Here is a 16,611-nt window from a genome sequence, read left to right as displayed (position 1 = left end):
CACTGTCACAGGATCTCAAGCAGGAAATGAAGCTTGGGTTCCCCGTGACCCGTGCTGGAGGAGGAGCAGCAAGAATCCTCTGCCCCTGTCAGGAATGGGAACCGGGGGTGGTCTCCGCAGTCTTGCGGCCCCTCCCCACTCTACGCCAGAGCCCAGGAGACCCTGAGGAGCCACAGCCTCTGCCCCTCCCCACCAGCAGGACCCCGGGGTCGCCTGGCTCTGGCTCCTCCCCCGCAGTCCTCTGCTGACCCGGCTTTCCCAGGAGCCAAGGAAGCCAAAGGCTGGGGACAAGCCCGCACTCAGGTGCACCCACCCTGTGTCTGGCTCCCGCCCTGGGCTTCGCAGCTCCCTGGCTTAAGCTACAGAGTTCGTTACCACAGTACCCGCTCTCAACGGGATCTAACACCTGCCCAGAGAGGACACGTGATCGTGCCGCCCCCACAGGAGGAACTGGAGGGGCGGGTTTCCCACCTGAAGGAACACCCAGCCTGGTGGGCATATTTCACTCCACAAGCCCTCTCGCATGCTACAAGTCTTTGATCCTCAGACCCTGTCTGCAAGGGAGGCTGGGAAAGAATCAATGAATGCAGATTAATTTATGAGATGACGCGATGCAGAGCAAGTCGCCCAAGGTCACACAGCTCATTACAGCCCAAGTCTTGTGACGCCAAGAACACACTCCCTCCACCACCTCACACCGTCCCCTGTGCAATAACGGGATGCCGGGAGCATGGCCGCACAGCAGCTCCTCCGGTTAAAATGCGTTTATCATCTTGCAGAAGTTATGACCCCAACTTTCCCACAAGATGATCGTATCCCCATGAAAAGCACACCCCATGCAGGTGGCTAACATGATTTATTAAATTTGCCCAATGTCATGTATTAGGAAGTTCCTCCACACAGGAAAATTTTCTGAATATTGAAAACATGTGGACATAGGACAAAGCTGGGGGAAGAAAGGTTTATTATAATACATCACACATAATAAATGCTTTTTTAACCAAGTCAGTATGAACTTTCCACATTAATCAAAAGTGAATGCTGCATGATTCTGTATAATTAACCAGGAAGTCATATTACAAGTGATAAATATCACAGACAATAAAGTCAAGAGAACTAATATTGACCCCGAGGGCTCATTAATAACGCCGAGTTTCAGACGGTCCACCACGCAATTATTACTCAGTTAACTGAAGGGTCAGGTTTCCTAAAGATGAATAATTAGACTTACCAGGGCCAGTTCATCAGAGGCTTAATAAATGGCAGGACAGACCCGTTAGGCAGCCTGAAAATCTGAATCTCGGCCCTTTGCTTTTCTGGAAAAAGTATGGACTTGAGTCAAGAATCATACCCCATGGTGGACCAGGCTCTGAGATGTTTCAAAGAGTCAGTAGAAGACCAGCCACTAAAGACGCAGGATGAAAGACTTGAGCCCTTGACTCCAAGGAGAGGCTGCCTCAGCCATATGTGAGGGGACCAGCTGACCCAGCAACACAAGCCTGTCCCTCCCTGCCTGGCCCACCAGCCTCCATGACCCTCAACAGGAGCACTGCCCCTGTAGCAGTAGGCGACAGCAGCACCTAATGGAATTCACGGTTTCCAGCCAAGGGCACAGCATGGGAAAGTGAGATTTGGGTAAATGAGACGGGATATATCCGTGCAAGTCAAAACCCTCCCTCTTCTTTTCTGTAACTTTTGACAATGAGTTGGCTATGTGACTTGAAAAAATTCAGAATTTCTTCTACCTACAGCAACCTGCGATAACGGCATGCAATATGTATGTGATACAATCTTGCTTGCTGAAAGTGAAGATCACCCGAAGCACTTACTAACAAAGATTGAAGACCACAGTATACAGTATGGTTACACCTTGACATAAAGAAAACAAAAATTCTCACAACTGGACCAAAAAGCAGCATCAGGATATATGGAGAAAAGACTGAAGTTATCAAAGGTTTCATATTACTTGATTCCACAATCAACACCAATGGACGCAACAGTCAAGAACTCAAACAATTTACTGCACTGGGCAAATCTGCTGCAAAAGACCTCTTGAACTGCTGAAGAGCAAAGATGTCTCCCTGAAGACTAAGGTGGGCCTAACCCATACCATGGTGCTTCCAATCACCTCATATACACGTGAAAGCTGGACGATGAATAAGGAAGACAAAAGAAGACTTGCTGCTTTTGAGTTGTGGTGGTGGTGAAGAACAATGAAAGTACCATGGACTGCCAGAACTAATAAATCTGTCCTGGAAGAAGTGCAGCCGGAATGCTCCTTGGAAGCAAGAATGGCCAGACTTCATCTCACCTACTTTGGTCATATTGTCAGAGGGATCATTCCCTGGAGAATGATATCATGCTTGGTAAAGTGGAGGGTTAGCAAAAAAGGGGAAGGCCCTCAATGAGATGGACTGACACAGTGGCTGCACCAATGGGCTGTGGTACAGCAGGGATCGTGAGGCTGGCACAGGACCAGGCAGCATTTCGTTTTGTTGTACAGGGGGTTGTATGAGTCAGAGTCCACTCGACAGCACCTAACAACATCAACAACAGCAACTCAACTCACCTTGGCAATCAAGACCATCCACATTGGACCTCATGCCATCAGTTGCTACTCCAAGCAAACACCACCACAGGTGCACCTGCATGTCCCAGTGCTCCCTTGCCCAGGTGAGGTTTCCACAGCCTCTACCCCCTTCCCCTGCTCTCATTGCCTTTCACCCTCATTCAGTCCACAAAGCTGTTTAACTAGCACCTGACCCCAAAACCTCTTACTCATTATCAAATCTGAGGCACATCCCCCTCTTCTGAAGACAACAGCACTGACGTGCATGCCCCCCTCGAATCACAGATGTGTGCCTCACCTCCCCCACTGCCTGCAGACCAAAGACTACTCAAGGGCAGCTGGCCCAGCACTTGCAAACATACAGGAAGCAGTGAGGAACACTGTCAAGTTGACCGTGTGGATGAGGCACGAGATGGCCGAGTTCTGTCCAGAGTATGCAGGGGCAGGGCCATGGGGTTCAAATGAGAGAGGCCCCTGGGTGCATGACTGAAGAGAAGGGCAGACATCAGAGCACACCTGAATGGGGACACAGGGCACTCCCCCAAGGAGAACCAAGGGAGAATAGAAGACACAATCCTTGAGAGTCAAATACGGCTCTACACTTTAGGATGGTACCAGAGCTGAAGTAATCGAGTGTCCAACAATAGGGGATTGGGAAAATAATTCTGGTGGTGGTGTTGGTAGATGCTGTCAACTTGGCTCTGCCTCACAGTGACTCTACATACAACAGAACAAAACACTGCCCAGTCCTGAGCCTCACCATCCGAGCTGAGCTTGAGCCCACTGTTGCAGCCACCGTGTCAATCCATCTCATTGAGGGTCTTCCCCTCCTTCACTGACCCTCCACCTTACCAAGCATGACATCCTCCTCCAGGAACTGGTCCCTTCTGACAACATGGCCAAAGTAGGTGAGACAAAGTCTAGCCATTCTCAGTTCTAAGGAGAATTCTGGCTGCACTTCTCCCAGGGCAGATTTGTTTGTTCTTCTGACAGTCCAAGGCAGTATGCTTAGCCAACACCATGCTACAAAGCCATCAACTCCTCCTTGGTCTTCCTTACTCACTGTCCAGCTCTTGCATGCATAGGAGGTGACTGCAAATACCATGGCTTGGGTTAAGCACACCTTAGTCTTCAAAAAGACATCTTTGCTCCTTAACACTTTAAAGAGGTCTTTTGCAGCCAATTCACTCATCTGATTTCTTGACTGACTGCTGCTTCCATGGGCGTTGACTAATAACTTCTATCTTTTCTCCATTTATTGTCATGCTGCTTATTGGTCCAGTTGTGAGAATTCTTGTTTACTTTTTGTTGAAGTGTAATTCATACTGAAGACTTTAGTCTTTGATCTTCATCACTGAGTGCTTCAAGTTCTGTTCACTTTCAGCAAGCAAGGTTGTGTCATCTGGGTATCACAGGTTGTTAATGAGTCTTCCTCCCATCCTGATGCCATTCTTCATGTAGTCCAGCTTCTCAGATTATTTGCTCAGCATACAGATTGAGTTAAGTGTATGAAAAGAAACAACCCTAAATAATTACGGTACATCCAGCTAATTGCAGCTGATGTTAGATGCCATGGAGTCGGTTCTGACTCATAGCATCTCTACACACAACATAATGGAAGAAAGAAAGGAAAGATGAGAAGGAGGGAGAAGGCAAGAGTGGTAGGACTCGCCCCTGGCTGTGTCCTGCTAACAGGAATCACTGGAGGTATCCCAAGGACTCAGTGAAAGATCCCAGCCAAACAAGCAGCCAGGGAGCCACAGGGAGGAAACGCTGGGGCTACTGGGGCTGCTGGGCCTGTAGCACTTGGAACCACCCCTCTTTGAGCAAAGGGAAACCAGAGGCATTGCAGAAAAGCAAAGGCAAGTGTGGGGTCCAGCGACTCCTGCCTCCCCTCCTTCCTCAGGCAAATGCATACCCACGGGCCAGGGCACTGCTGCCCACTCCCTCCCACTTCCCCCCACAGGACACTGGAGCATCCTGGTGAGGCCCGGGTTGGAGGCAGCATCTGGCGGGTGACCAGTCCCTCAGCCAGCCAGTCCTGTTTATTTTTGGTCCTGTACAAAGCTGCTGCAGAGAAGGCCCCTGTGGCCACACAGGCCCACTAAGGACGTCTCCTGACACCTGCACAGAGGTACCCCTTCCACCTTCTAGGAAGACGGGGGATGGTGCAGCCCGTTTGCCCAGTGGTAGCCTTTCCAGAAGGCTTCGGGCACTGGTGGCGGCCCCGGAGGCTGCAGCCAGAGCAGGAGTGGGGGAGTCCTCACGGCACCCTGCTTTACGTCTGGGTTTTCTTTCTCTCCTTGTCTTTCAGTGCCAACAGCCAATGCTGTCTAAGAGGTCAGTTTCATCCACGGGAGCACCACCCAACTATTTAAGCTTCAAATAACATCACTGTTGAAGGCCCAGTCACTTCCAGAACATATGGTTACACTGTCGGGGCCTCCGTCCAGCGCACCTCATCCCTCCAACAAGAACCAGTCACGGTGTTAAATAAACATGAGTCTGCGTTTGTTTTCTTTCCAGAAGTGCAGAGCCCGTGTGACTCCGATGATTAAATACTGCTCAACACACAGCCCAGTGCCTCGCACACTTGCTTCTTTCCCGTGGCTTCATTTTATGTATTAATTATTTTGTGTTCAGACAAAGACTTTAATTAGGAGTCATACAGGGTTTCTGAAGAGTGAATAAGTAGTTTCATCCGCATTAAACTGATAATAAACACATCTCTAACACGAGGGGCTGCCCCGTGCGAGCCCTCACTAAGCCTGAATCTATTAACCGCTAGCTACACTCAGCTTCATAAAACATTGTTCGCGGATGCTACATGACAGTAAAAATGATTCAGATTGCCTTTAGGTCCTTAAAGAGGAAATAAATTAATTGACGTTTGGTGGGTATTAAAGGTTGGAACTTGCCTCGGAATCTGAAAAATTCCACAAATATTATCGTAAGTGCATAGCACTGATGATTAAAAATTGTTCGAGTCTTAGAAGTGACAGTACACAGGCAAACAAATTTGAATAGAAACACTTTTTGAGGACAAGAGACAAATATATGTGTGCTTGATTATAGCAAACCTGAAAAGAAGGAAACAGGAAAGGTTAGCTCTGCCCACTGAGCCATCAGCCCTGGACTGTAGCATGGGCACCACATGGCAACCGGCCCATCCAATCGCAGGCAGAGAACTGGCCCATGAAGCACCTCGCCCCTATAATAAGCCAATAATCACCCCAGAAGGGCTTTGCTCAGCCACTGGAGCTCACAAACAATGACTGTAAACGGCCAGGCAGTGCCTACTTCCCTGGCTGCTCCTACCAGCCATACGATCCGTAACTTTTCACTGGTCCCACAGGATAGACAGATGGCCTGGCCCAGGGGTGCCCATGCAAGGATTTGTGTTTTCAGCTTTTTCTTGGGCCCTGGGCACCAGCTTGCTTGCTAGCTGCCTTCTTAAGTGATATTTTCTGGTGTCGTAAATTACGAGAACTGGTGGAACCCCTGGGTGATGCCAACAGTAACATCCTTGGCTCCTAGCCCAAAGGTTGGAGGTTCAAGTCTACCCAGAGGCACCTCAAAAGCGAGGCCTGGACGTCTGCTTCTGAAAGATCAGCGTCGCAAACCTTCTGGCGCGTAGTTCCACTCTGGGTCGCCACGAGTAGGCATCAGCTGGACGGCGACTGCTTTTTGTCTGGGCTCTTCAGTGCTGGGAGAGCAGGGTTATCTCCCACTTAACCTCCACAATCCAGCACAGTAGTCACCTACTGCAGGAGCCCACCCAGCCTCCAGGCAAGGCGACGCCCCGCCCACACCCACCGGTCCCTTGGGCACACGCCACCCGCACTCACTGCACCCCTGCAGAGTGTCCGCATTGACCGTGGTATATAGCAGGCGCTGGGTCCACTGGCAGGACCGGCCTTGGGACCTTCGCCCCTGGCACTGAGCTGGCACCAACTGAATAAACACTGGACAAACATCTGTTAAATGAATGGATGGGCGAAATGAACTCAACTGGATGTCCTTCAGCCCCTGCACTAACGCTAATGTTGGATCGTGTGCAGCAGGATGAACCCAGTCTCTAGCATCTCGCTCATCAGTGGCTCCTACAGGCATGTCTCTCGCGTCCACCCGTCATCTCACCTGGGCCGGCTTCTCAAGGGCAGACTTTTCTTCATAAAGGAGTTTGCCTTTGGCATTGCTGCAGCCAAGCCAACCAAACCAGTCGCCAGTAACAGGCTGAGGGCAGGGACCTGAAGCCTCAGGGACACGCTTCTTTGTACAATGACGGTGACTCTACAAGCCAGGTGCCGAATCACCAGAAGGAGCGATGTTAGCTGTGCCTTTGCTGTCCCTGCCACGAAGGAGGATTACCATGGAGCCCAGGGGTAGAAACAAGCGTGGGAGTGGACAGTGGTGAAGGCTGCACAGCGCTGTGAGTGTAATACCTGCCACAGACGGTACTGAGTCATGGCTGGCATGGCAGAACTCACGGCATGTGTATTTTACCACAATAAAATCTGAAGAACAAAAACATCTATGTTCCAATCTCATGACAGCTGATGCCTAGGTCTGTGCCCAGGTCAAGTTTCGTCGCCTCAGAGTCACAGTCCAGGGAAAGCAAACAATGTCGCCTCCCTTGTGGGACGGGTACCAGGGCCCGGCTCTGTCAGTGTCCCCTCCCCCCACTCCTCCCAGCTCACGAGTTCAGCAGCGGAGGGAGCACGGCTTCACACACCTTCTTGGCCCCACCGCCCCACATGCGGGATTGCATCCTGCAGAAATCACCTCAGAAGCACACCCAGGGAACAGAGACAGACGCTCACAGCCACAGGTCCATGGAAGGGAAGAGCTGGAAACAACCGCAGTGCCCACCACAAGGGGTGCAGGGAAGAGGAGCTCGTTCCCAGCCATGCTGCGCGTGCTATGCAGCTGTGGGGAAAACGCGCTGGGTCTCCCTGTCCTGATCGGGGATCACGCCCAAGTGGGCGGAGGTCTGCCAACCAGTATGTACCAGGAGACCTGTGTGTTCAGAAAGACAAAAGGAGACAGGCAGACAGATGGCAGATGGAAAGGCACCCACGCGCACATGTATACACTGAAAACTGCTGGACAAACACACAAAGGTGGGCTTTTTCTTTTCACTTTACACCTTCTGCGTTACATGCATTTTCCTATAAGATTTAAAGCCACCAGAAATATGCCCCACAGTCAAAGCAAAAAATCTTTGCACCTGTTTTCATCTGACAGAGAAAACAGCTTCAGTGTGGGGAATCATATACTGGTGACACCCCAGGGTGAGATGAAAGTGAGGGGCGGGGAGAGAGAGAAGAAAAAGGGGCGGGGAGAGAGAGGGAGTGAGGAGAGAAACGGAGAGATGGAGGAGAGAGAGACAGAGAGAAGGGGAACCACCGCGGCCAGGTCATAAGGAGCTCAGTTCACGTACAGATCTAAGCTGCATTTCGTTTTACCTCACTGTCTTCTCCGGCTGTGAGATGCCCCAGACTGTGGCTAAGCGCCAAAGACATCTTGCTCACATGAGGACCAACGAGCCAAACATGACATAGTCCTCATTTGTTGTTGTTGTTATTGTTATGTGCCCTCGAGTCAGACCCAACTCATAACAACCCTTGGGTTTCTGAGGCTGTATCACTACGGAAGTAGATTGCCCCATCTTCCTTCCAAGGAGTGGCTGGTGGGTTTGAACCGCCAGCCTTCTGGTTAGCAGTCAAGTGCCTTAGGCACTATACTACCAGAATGCCTACAATCTTCATTAGGAACTCAGAATGGAGACCAAGAAAAAGAAAAAAAGAAGAAAGTATAAGGCGCCTGTAAATACGCCCAGAAAACACCAGCTGCCAAATGCCCACACTTCCCACTTGCCCTCCAGTTGGCTGGAAACGCCCCCAGGTCCCAGAACACCGAAATAAAACTCATGTGGTTTCACGTTTGTGGAATCTCCCGGCTCTGGGAAGAGAGCTCCCACAGTCCCTGCCCTCCTGCGGTCTCTCTGGATGCTTAGAATGCTTCCCTAAAACAAAATTACAAACACAAATGTCTTCTCCACCAGTGGACCTTCATACCAAGTATGCCAATTACAGGCTTGTCATTTTCACTTTGTAAGCCCCAATTCTGGGCCATAAAAATATGCTTAGGACACAACTTTCTGAGCCCAAAAGAATCAATCACTTGGTTTTGTTTTTGCTTTGTTTTGGCGGGGAGGAGGGATTTGCAAATGTTTTCTTGGTTTTCTTATGAAAAAACAACATTACATAAATGAATCGTTGCTGGTTTTGGCTATAATTCACTGGTTCTCCACCATCAAATTATTTCTAAATTTAAGAAATGGTAGCCATCACGGATGAACCTTGAAAACATACTGAGTGAAGTCAGTCACAAAATGGCAAATGTCGACTGTTCTCACTTCCATGAAAGCTCTACAACAGGCAAATGTACAGAGATCAGAGCTGAGCAGTGGCTGGTGGGAGAGCAGGATCTTTGGTTAGGAAGCATCAAGTTTCTGCTCACGGTGATGGAAGACTTGGCCACAGATATTATGACTGGACAGCCTGACTGGTATCACTGGGTGTCACTGAACTGTACACAGGAAAATGGTTGAACTGGCAGATGTTGGGCTCTGTATACTTTACAACAATAGGAAAAATGCTGAGTCACAAGGCAACCTTTGCTCACGCTGTTGGACAGAAGGGGCAGTGGACGTAAAGGGAGGAAACAAAGATGTTGCATGGTACAGCAGGTTGGGGGAAGCACAAAATCCTCTCACAATGTTCAAATGAATGCAGGAGTGTTTGTAGGACGAGCCTGAAGCCATCCCAGCAGCTGGGCACCATGGCCTGGGTGGACCACGGTCCTTCAGACCCAGCTTGTAACTGCCTGTGGTAGTCTGCGGTACTACACACACCACATTCTTAACATTATTTCAGCATAGTTTTTTGTGTGGTCTAATAGAGCAATACCTTCTTTAACAGCCACAGACTCTTAACTCTGACACATTTGAAGACAGAAGATCTACAGGGAAATGTAGAATTAAAAGCCAGAAGACACCGGGTCACAGTTCATGAGAATCTGCAAGTTAAGTGTATGATGATGGAATGAGGCTGGAAATGTGTGGGAAATGTAGTTTCTGCTGCCACATCTACAAGTAGGTTAATTAAGTCACCAACGTTCTGCAGAGAAAAGCGTAAAACACAGTGATCAGGTGAACCCTTCTCCAGGGTTACACAGCACACAGTCCACCCCAGCCTGGCGGGAAGAGCTGCATGCCTCGGCCCGGCTGCCTGCAAGCCGGCAGCCAGCCAGCCAGCGCACACTCTCCCATCCCACCAAGCTTCCCCGCACACCAGGCCTGCCGGGGCGCAGAGGGAGAAGGGTGAGAGGCTCTGAGAGGGAGGCCTGGCCTAGCACAGGCCCCTCTGCAAGCGGGGATGGATGGGCCCTGCTGGGAGGACAGATTCTAAGAGGTGGCAGCAGGAGTGCCGAGCAGCTGGCACAGGAACGGTGGGTCTCCAGAGGGCAGACGAGGCCGGCCAGGGCTGGTGGAAATGCTGGTGTCTCAGCGAGGCTCCTGCAGCAGTGCACCCCAAAGTCCTGAGTCCTCGTCCCTGATGAAAGAACTCTCACCTGTACCAGGGGCTTGATGACGCTGAAGTCAGCAGGGCCCACTTGTGCCAGCACCCAGCTCAGGCCTGGCCACTGTCAAAGTCTACTGTGAATTAAGCTGGGTCTCTTCATCTTGGTCTCCACTGGGCTCCACCTGCGGTGCCGGCTGGAAAGTCACATTTACTAGGGGAAGGGGTGCTGCACCACCTTCTTAACATTATCTCAGCTACTGGCCTAGCTGCTCCCGTCACCCTGCCACGTGTCCTTCACCCCTGCCAGCTTTGCACCAGCCCATGCAGGCAGAAGCCAAAGTCAGGGGAAGCGATGCTCCCTCCCTAAGCCCCTGCATCCTCAAGCGGGCGGGAGGGTGAGAACATAACCTCCTCAAGGCTCAGGGCAAATGAACGCCCACCCCTGGAGCCCGGCCAGGTGGCAGGACTGTGTGTCTGACAGCAGTGAGGGTGGGGCCTTTGGGTCCAGTGCATGCTCATCCAGACGCTGGCTGTCCCAATGCCGACACGAGCTGGTCTCGAATGTCAGTCTCCATTCCCTTCCGCTGTAAGACAGCCTCCTCCTGGTTCTCCCAGCTCGTGGTGGCTTCGGCAATCCTCGGGCCCTCCGCTGGGGGAGCTACAACTTCAGGTGGTGTCTTCTCACTGGGCGACTCCATCTCCCTGCCTGTGTATAACCGCCTTAACTGATAACATGGACAAAGAAAATCTCTCTCTCCTCAAACAAGGTCATGCACACAGGCACAGCGGTAGGATATCCACCCAGCTCCGAGGGAGACAGAATCCAGTCCCTAACATGTCCTGTGAATTAAGCCAACCAGAGTGGGCCCAGGCCCTCACACATAAACGTGCCTTCACACAGCCACTCAGAGCAAAGTCCCCACATGCATCAGAGAGAATGGCTCCATGGGGCCATTTTAGGCCACCCAGTTTGTGGTCAAAGGTGCTCTGGTGGTGTAGTGGTTAAAGCCTTTGGCTGCTAACCAAAAGCTTGGTGGTTCAAACCCACCAGCTGCTCTGCAGAAGAAAAATGAGGTGGTCTGCTTCCATAAACATTTACAGCCTTAGAAACCCACTGGAGGTTGCTATGAGGTGAAATTGACTTGATCATAGTGAGTACGGTTTGGTTTGAATTTGTGGCCACTCATTCCAGCAGCCACAGGAAACATACAGACACTGAGGTGTGAACAGATTCACTAAACAATGGAGCCTCACACCCTGAGGCCATTGCCAGGACACCTTTGCTTGGATGTGGCCCCCTGAATGGGCTGGAAGCCCAGCTGCTGGGTCAAAATGAACCAGCAGCACCTCCTAGTCCATTAGCTAAAAGCAAAGTTGAGGACACCATCGTGACAGAGAAGAGCACGTGCCCGCAGGGTCACTGACAGAAGGCCAGCACCTTTCTGCTTCGGTCGTAAAGCACACACACTACACAAGGTGCACGATGTCCTCAAGACTCCCGGGAACTTGCCACCCACACGGCAGCCTCCCTTTATCTCAACTGGCTCTCAGAGGAACTCCAAAGGATTCAGGGATGTGACTAAATACTACCGTCTGCAGGATAGATTACACCTCAACATAAAGAAAATGAAAATCCTCCCAATTGGGCCAATGAGCCGTAGCACAACAAACGGAGAAAAGACTGAAGCTGTCAAAGATTTCATATTACTTGGTTCCACAGTCAACACCAATGATAGCGCCAGTCAAGACATCAGATGACATCTTGCATTGGGCACATCTGCTGCAAAGGACCAAAGTGCTGAAGAGCAATCCACAGGAACCACCTCATCACTAAGACACAACTTGCCACTGAGAAGATGCTCTTTGAAGACTAAGGTGAGCCTAACCTAAGCCATGGTATTTTCAATCGCCTCAATGTGCATGTGAGAGCTGGACAATGAATAAAGAAGACCAAAGAAGAGTTGATGCTTTTGAGTCGTGGTCTTAGCGAGGAATACTGAAGGTACCGTGGACTTCCAAAAGAACTAACAAATCCGTCCTGGAAGAAGTGCAGCCAGAATGCTCCTTGGAAGCGAGAACAGCCAGATTTCATTTGACCTACTTTGGTCATGTTGTCAGGAAGGACCATTCCCTGAAGAAGGATATCATGCTTGGTAAAGTGGACGGTCAGCAAAAGGGAAGGCCCTCAATGAGATGGAATGACACAGTGGCTGCAGCAATGGGCTCAGGTATAGCAAGTACTGTGAGGCTTGCACGAGACTGGGTAGTGTTTCATTCTGTTGTACATAGGGTAGCTATGAATTGGAGCCAACTCGACGCGACCTAACAACAGTGTGTACATCACACTTAACAGTGACTTTAGAAAGTCTCATGAAAAACCAAGGCCAAGACAACAATGCTGGTTATTACCACTTACATTTCACACTGTTCTGGAGGTTCTAGCCAAAGCAATTAGAAAAGAAAAACAAATTAACTTTTCGGGAATAGCAAGAGATGATATGGTTGCCTATTTATTAGAGTCAAGAGAATATATACACAAATAGTAGAAGCAGTAAAAAAGGCTGGCACGATTACTGATACCAAACTGTGGTTGTCAGAATAATGATCCCCCCAAAGATGTCTGTTCTGGTTCCCTAGTGCCGCTCTGACAAGAATACACCACAATGGGATGGCTTAAACAAACTGGAGTTGATTCTTACAATTTGGAGGCTTGCAGTTCAAAGTGCCAAGCTGTAGGGGCTGGATGAAAGCCCCTCAGCCTTGGGCTTCAGCTCTGCCTCCAGCTCCCAACCCACTGAAGCCAGATGCTTTTCTTCACTCAGACGGCTGCTGGCTGCTGAGGCTAACAAGCCCAAGGTTGACAAATAAAATGGCACAGTCCTGATGTTACCAAACCACATGGCAGGCCATTAACTTAAGTCTATTGTAAATCCCAAGGTCGGCAGAGCATGGCAGGCTGCCAACGACACAGCCACATTCAGGGTCCAAGCGTGCATAAGCTAGAGACTATCCCCAAGGCTTCTCCTTATATACAGGAAGCAGGCCATATTCCAAAGGCAGCTACTCAGTTGCTTGTGGTAGATCCCACCATGCAGTTGATTGCTAGTCTTATCATGGGACATAACTACCACCAGCTGCCCAGCCACTCAACCAGGCCCAGCTAAATTGACACACAAACATAACCACCACAATGTCCATGTAGTAATTTCTGGAACCTGAAATATGTCACCTTACATGGCAAAAGGGACTCTGAAGATGTGCTTAAAGTTAAGGATCTTGACATGAAGAGGTTCTCTGGGATTATCCAGGTGAACCAATCCAGTCACATGAGTCTTTGAAAGTGGAGATGTGACAGTAAAAGAAGGGGCACAGAGACGCAGCCATTGGCTTTGAAGATGGAGGATGGGATCATGAGCCAAGGAGCTTTAGCAGCCTCCAGAGGCTGGATGAAGGCAAAGAAAGGGATTCTCCCCTAGAGTCCCAGAGTGAAAAATGACCCTGACAACCCCCTGATTGTAGCCCAAGGAGACCCAGGTCTGATTTCTAACTACAAAACTATTAGAGAAAAAAAGTTGAGTTGTTTTGCATCACAAAGTCTGCGATAACTTTTAAAGCAGAAATAGAAAGCATACAAAACAACAAATAAAAATCAACAGCATTTCCTTCACCAATGATCCTATTATACAATATAAATGTTAAAGTTCCCATTCATAGCAGCAGCAAAAACTACAAGGTCCCAAGAAATAAACCTAAAAAAGAATACTTTATGAGAGCACTACTAAATATGAAAAAGGGACAGAAAGGAAAAGCTACATAAGTGGGGAGACATACCACAATCATGAATCAGGACTCTTCAGGTGGTGAGTAAGTCCCATCTGCCTAAATTCATCTATAAAGTCAGCAGAACTGTAATTATGACTCAAGACGTCCACGATCATGAAGACGGCACAGGACCTGGCAACGTTTTACGTCGTACATGGGGCGGCCGTGAGGCAGAGCACACTTGGCAGCAGCCAACACCAAAAACAACTAGAACTGAAATATCAAAACGAATGTCCCTGCATCTCAACAAGCTGATCTTAAAACCCAAAGGTACAGTGATGTCGGAAAACAATTTGTGAATGTTTAACAAAGGCAAAGACACTTGCACCCGACTGAGCAATGAGATCTCAATTCCAACTCCAGCTCCAACACATAAGAGTCTGAATGAGGTGTGTAGGAGCGTGCCCAGTGTCGTGTTATTTATAACAGGAGAAAACCGGGAACAAGTTAAATCTCCATCAATAGGAAACACCGATATGGCTTCAGAGGCCTCCAATGAGATCAATGAACTAGAGTTATACAGTCTCAAAACCATCATGCCGAGTGGAAAAAAGGAAGATTTGGACCATGTACTGCCACCTACATGAAATCTTAACATCTGCAATATCCTGTTTACTAGTTACTGATACATGCATGTCATGAAAGTTGCTGGGTTTTGTCGAATCAATTTTGACTCATACTGATCCTACAGGACAGGGCAGAACTGCCCCAAAACGCTTCCAAGGCTAGAATCTCTGTAGGAACAGACCACCAGGCAGGTCTGTTCTCCTGCAGAGCTACTGGGGGGTTCCAGCCAACGACCCTTCACTTAGCAGTCAAGCATTTTAACCATTGTGACACCAGTCAAATACGATTGGAAAGATAGACCACACAGGGGAATCCATTCTCTCTAGAAAGTTACGATTGGATAAGGATAGTGGGTATGGGAGTATCTGCCTGTTACTCTTCGTCTTTTATGAATGCATGACACAGTTCTTAATTTTAAACCAAATCTTTTCATAAAAAGAAGGAAAGCCCCTCTGCTGGGTATGTTTTGCTGGACGCCTCCGCTCCTCCCAGCCCCACAATCCACAGGATGCCACCTCATCACTAAGACACAACTTGCCACTGAGAAAACGCTTCCTATCTCTGGTGAAGTATCAACTCCGTTGCTGCACAGCCGGGACTTGCAAGCAGGCAACATGATACCTGTTCTTTTCTCTGAAAACTGAAGGAAATGTTACTGTTTATAAAGCAGTCCAAATGTGATGAATATTAATAGGTAAGGGAATCCAGGCTGCCAAAGCGTTCTGATTAATAATCTAGCGGGGTAAGGAAACCCTGGTAACCTTTTAGGATAACTGATAGGCCGAGGTCTGGGGCGGCAAGGGTGAGCCACTGGGCGTGGCTGCAGGCTCAGCTCCATGGGGAAGGGGCGGGGCAGCCTGAACGCCCTGTCAGGGGTCAGGCAGAGGGCAGGGTCTGCTTTGCACAGCCTGGGGCGGGAGTACCAGGCGCATTTAGGGGAGGTCGGTCTGAGTCACGTCACAACCGAGGCAGCAGCCTGCAAAGAGATCTGCGCAGCTCCCACCGGGAGGGTCGCTCAGCAGGCGGCGCTTCCCTGGGAAAGCCGCCCCGCTCCCACAGAAATGAGCCACCCGTGCAACAGGCCCTGCAACAGGCCGGGAAGGCCACGAGGTCTTGGAAATAAATGGTGGGCTGTTAATCTGCATGTTTTAACTCTTGTGAACATTAATGGGAGTTGCGCGTAGGTATTGATTGCCACAGAGGCCTAAAGTTTAAAGCCTTCATTCTCAATTCCGAGATGCTTGTCAGTTCCTCCCGGACCCTGGTCTTCATGAGCTCTTGGTATTTTGAACTCTTCTCCTCTGCATATTTTACAAGAAATTGAGGGGCTTATCCCATCTGATCTCACGTCTCTCAAGCCCGAGAGATTTAATGGCGCGTCATGGATACACAGCCATATTGAGGCGGAGATGAACGGCACCGCGGCGCCCTCGCCCGCGCGCACTGAGTGCGTATCAATCAGCGAGATGACTCGCGCAGACACAGCAGCCGTTTGGCCTCCTGATGACACAGCCCGCCCCCGCTCACATGCTTGAGGCCACTTCCAATCAATCGATAATGATCTGTGTCCAGAAACTTCTCAAGGGGTCCCAGGAGCCAGGAGAGAGGCCTGGTGAGTCAGGCCTGGGCGACACCCCAGTTCTGCCCCCTAGAACCCTTCAGGAAGGTTCTGCAATGCTGGGTACATGGAAGCACTAATGTTCTCAGAAGTCACTGGCGCCGCCAAGGTCCTTGAGTGGCTCCCCGGTCAGCCGACTCCAGCCCAGGGTGCTCCGCGGGAGGCAGACCGCCACTTCCCGCGCGTGGGGCGCCCTTCCGGTGGACTTCCGGTGGTGTCCCTTCCCCACAGCTCCGCCCGCACATGGCCCCCAGGCGCTCTCCAGATGCCCCACGACCCACGGGTCTGACTCTCTCCGATCGCTGACCCCCGCTGCAGACTGCGTGAGCCCACCTGCGGCTCAGGGTGTCCCCACACCCGGCCCACAGGGTCTGGAGTGCCACAGGCTGGGTGGACTGCTGGGAGCTAGGGGGAGCCCCAACCTGCAAGCAGTCCCCCCCCCGCCC

The sequence above is a fragment of the Orycteropus afer genome, unplaced genomic scaffold (genome assembly GCF_000298275.1).
Source record: "Orycteropus afer afer isolate SDZICR_OR568_19922 unplaced genomic scaffold, OryAfe1.0 scaffold00038, whole genome shotgun sequence".
In the NCBI taxonomy this organism is placed as follows: domain Eukaryota; kingdom Metazoa; phylum Chordata; class Mammalia; order Tubulidentata; family Orycteropodidae; genus Orycteropus; species Orycteropus afer.
Note: the sequence above shows the minus strand (reverse complement) of the source record.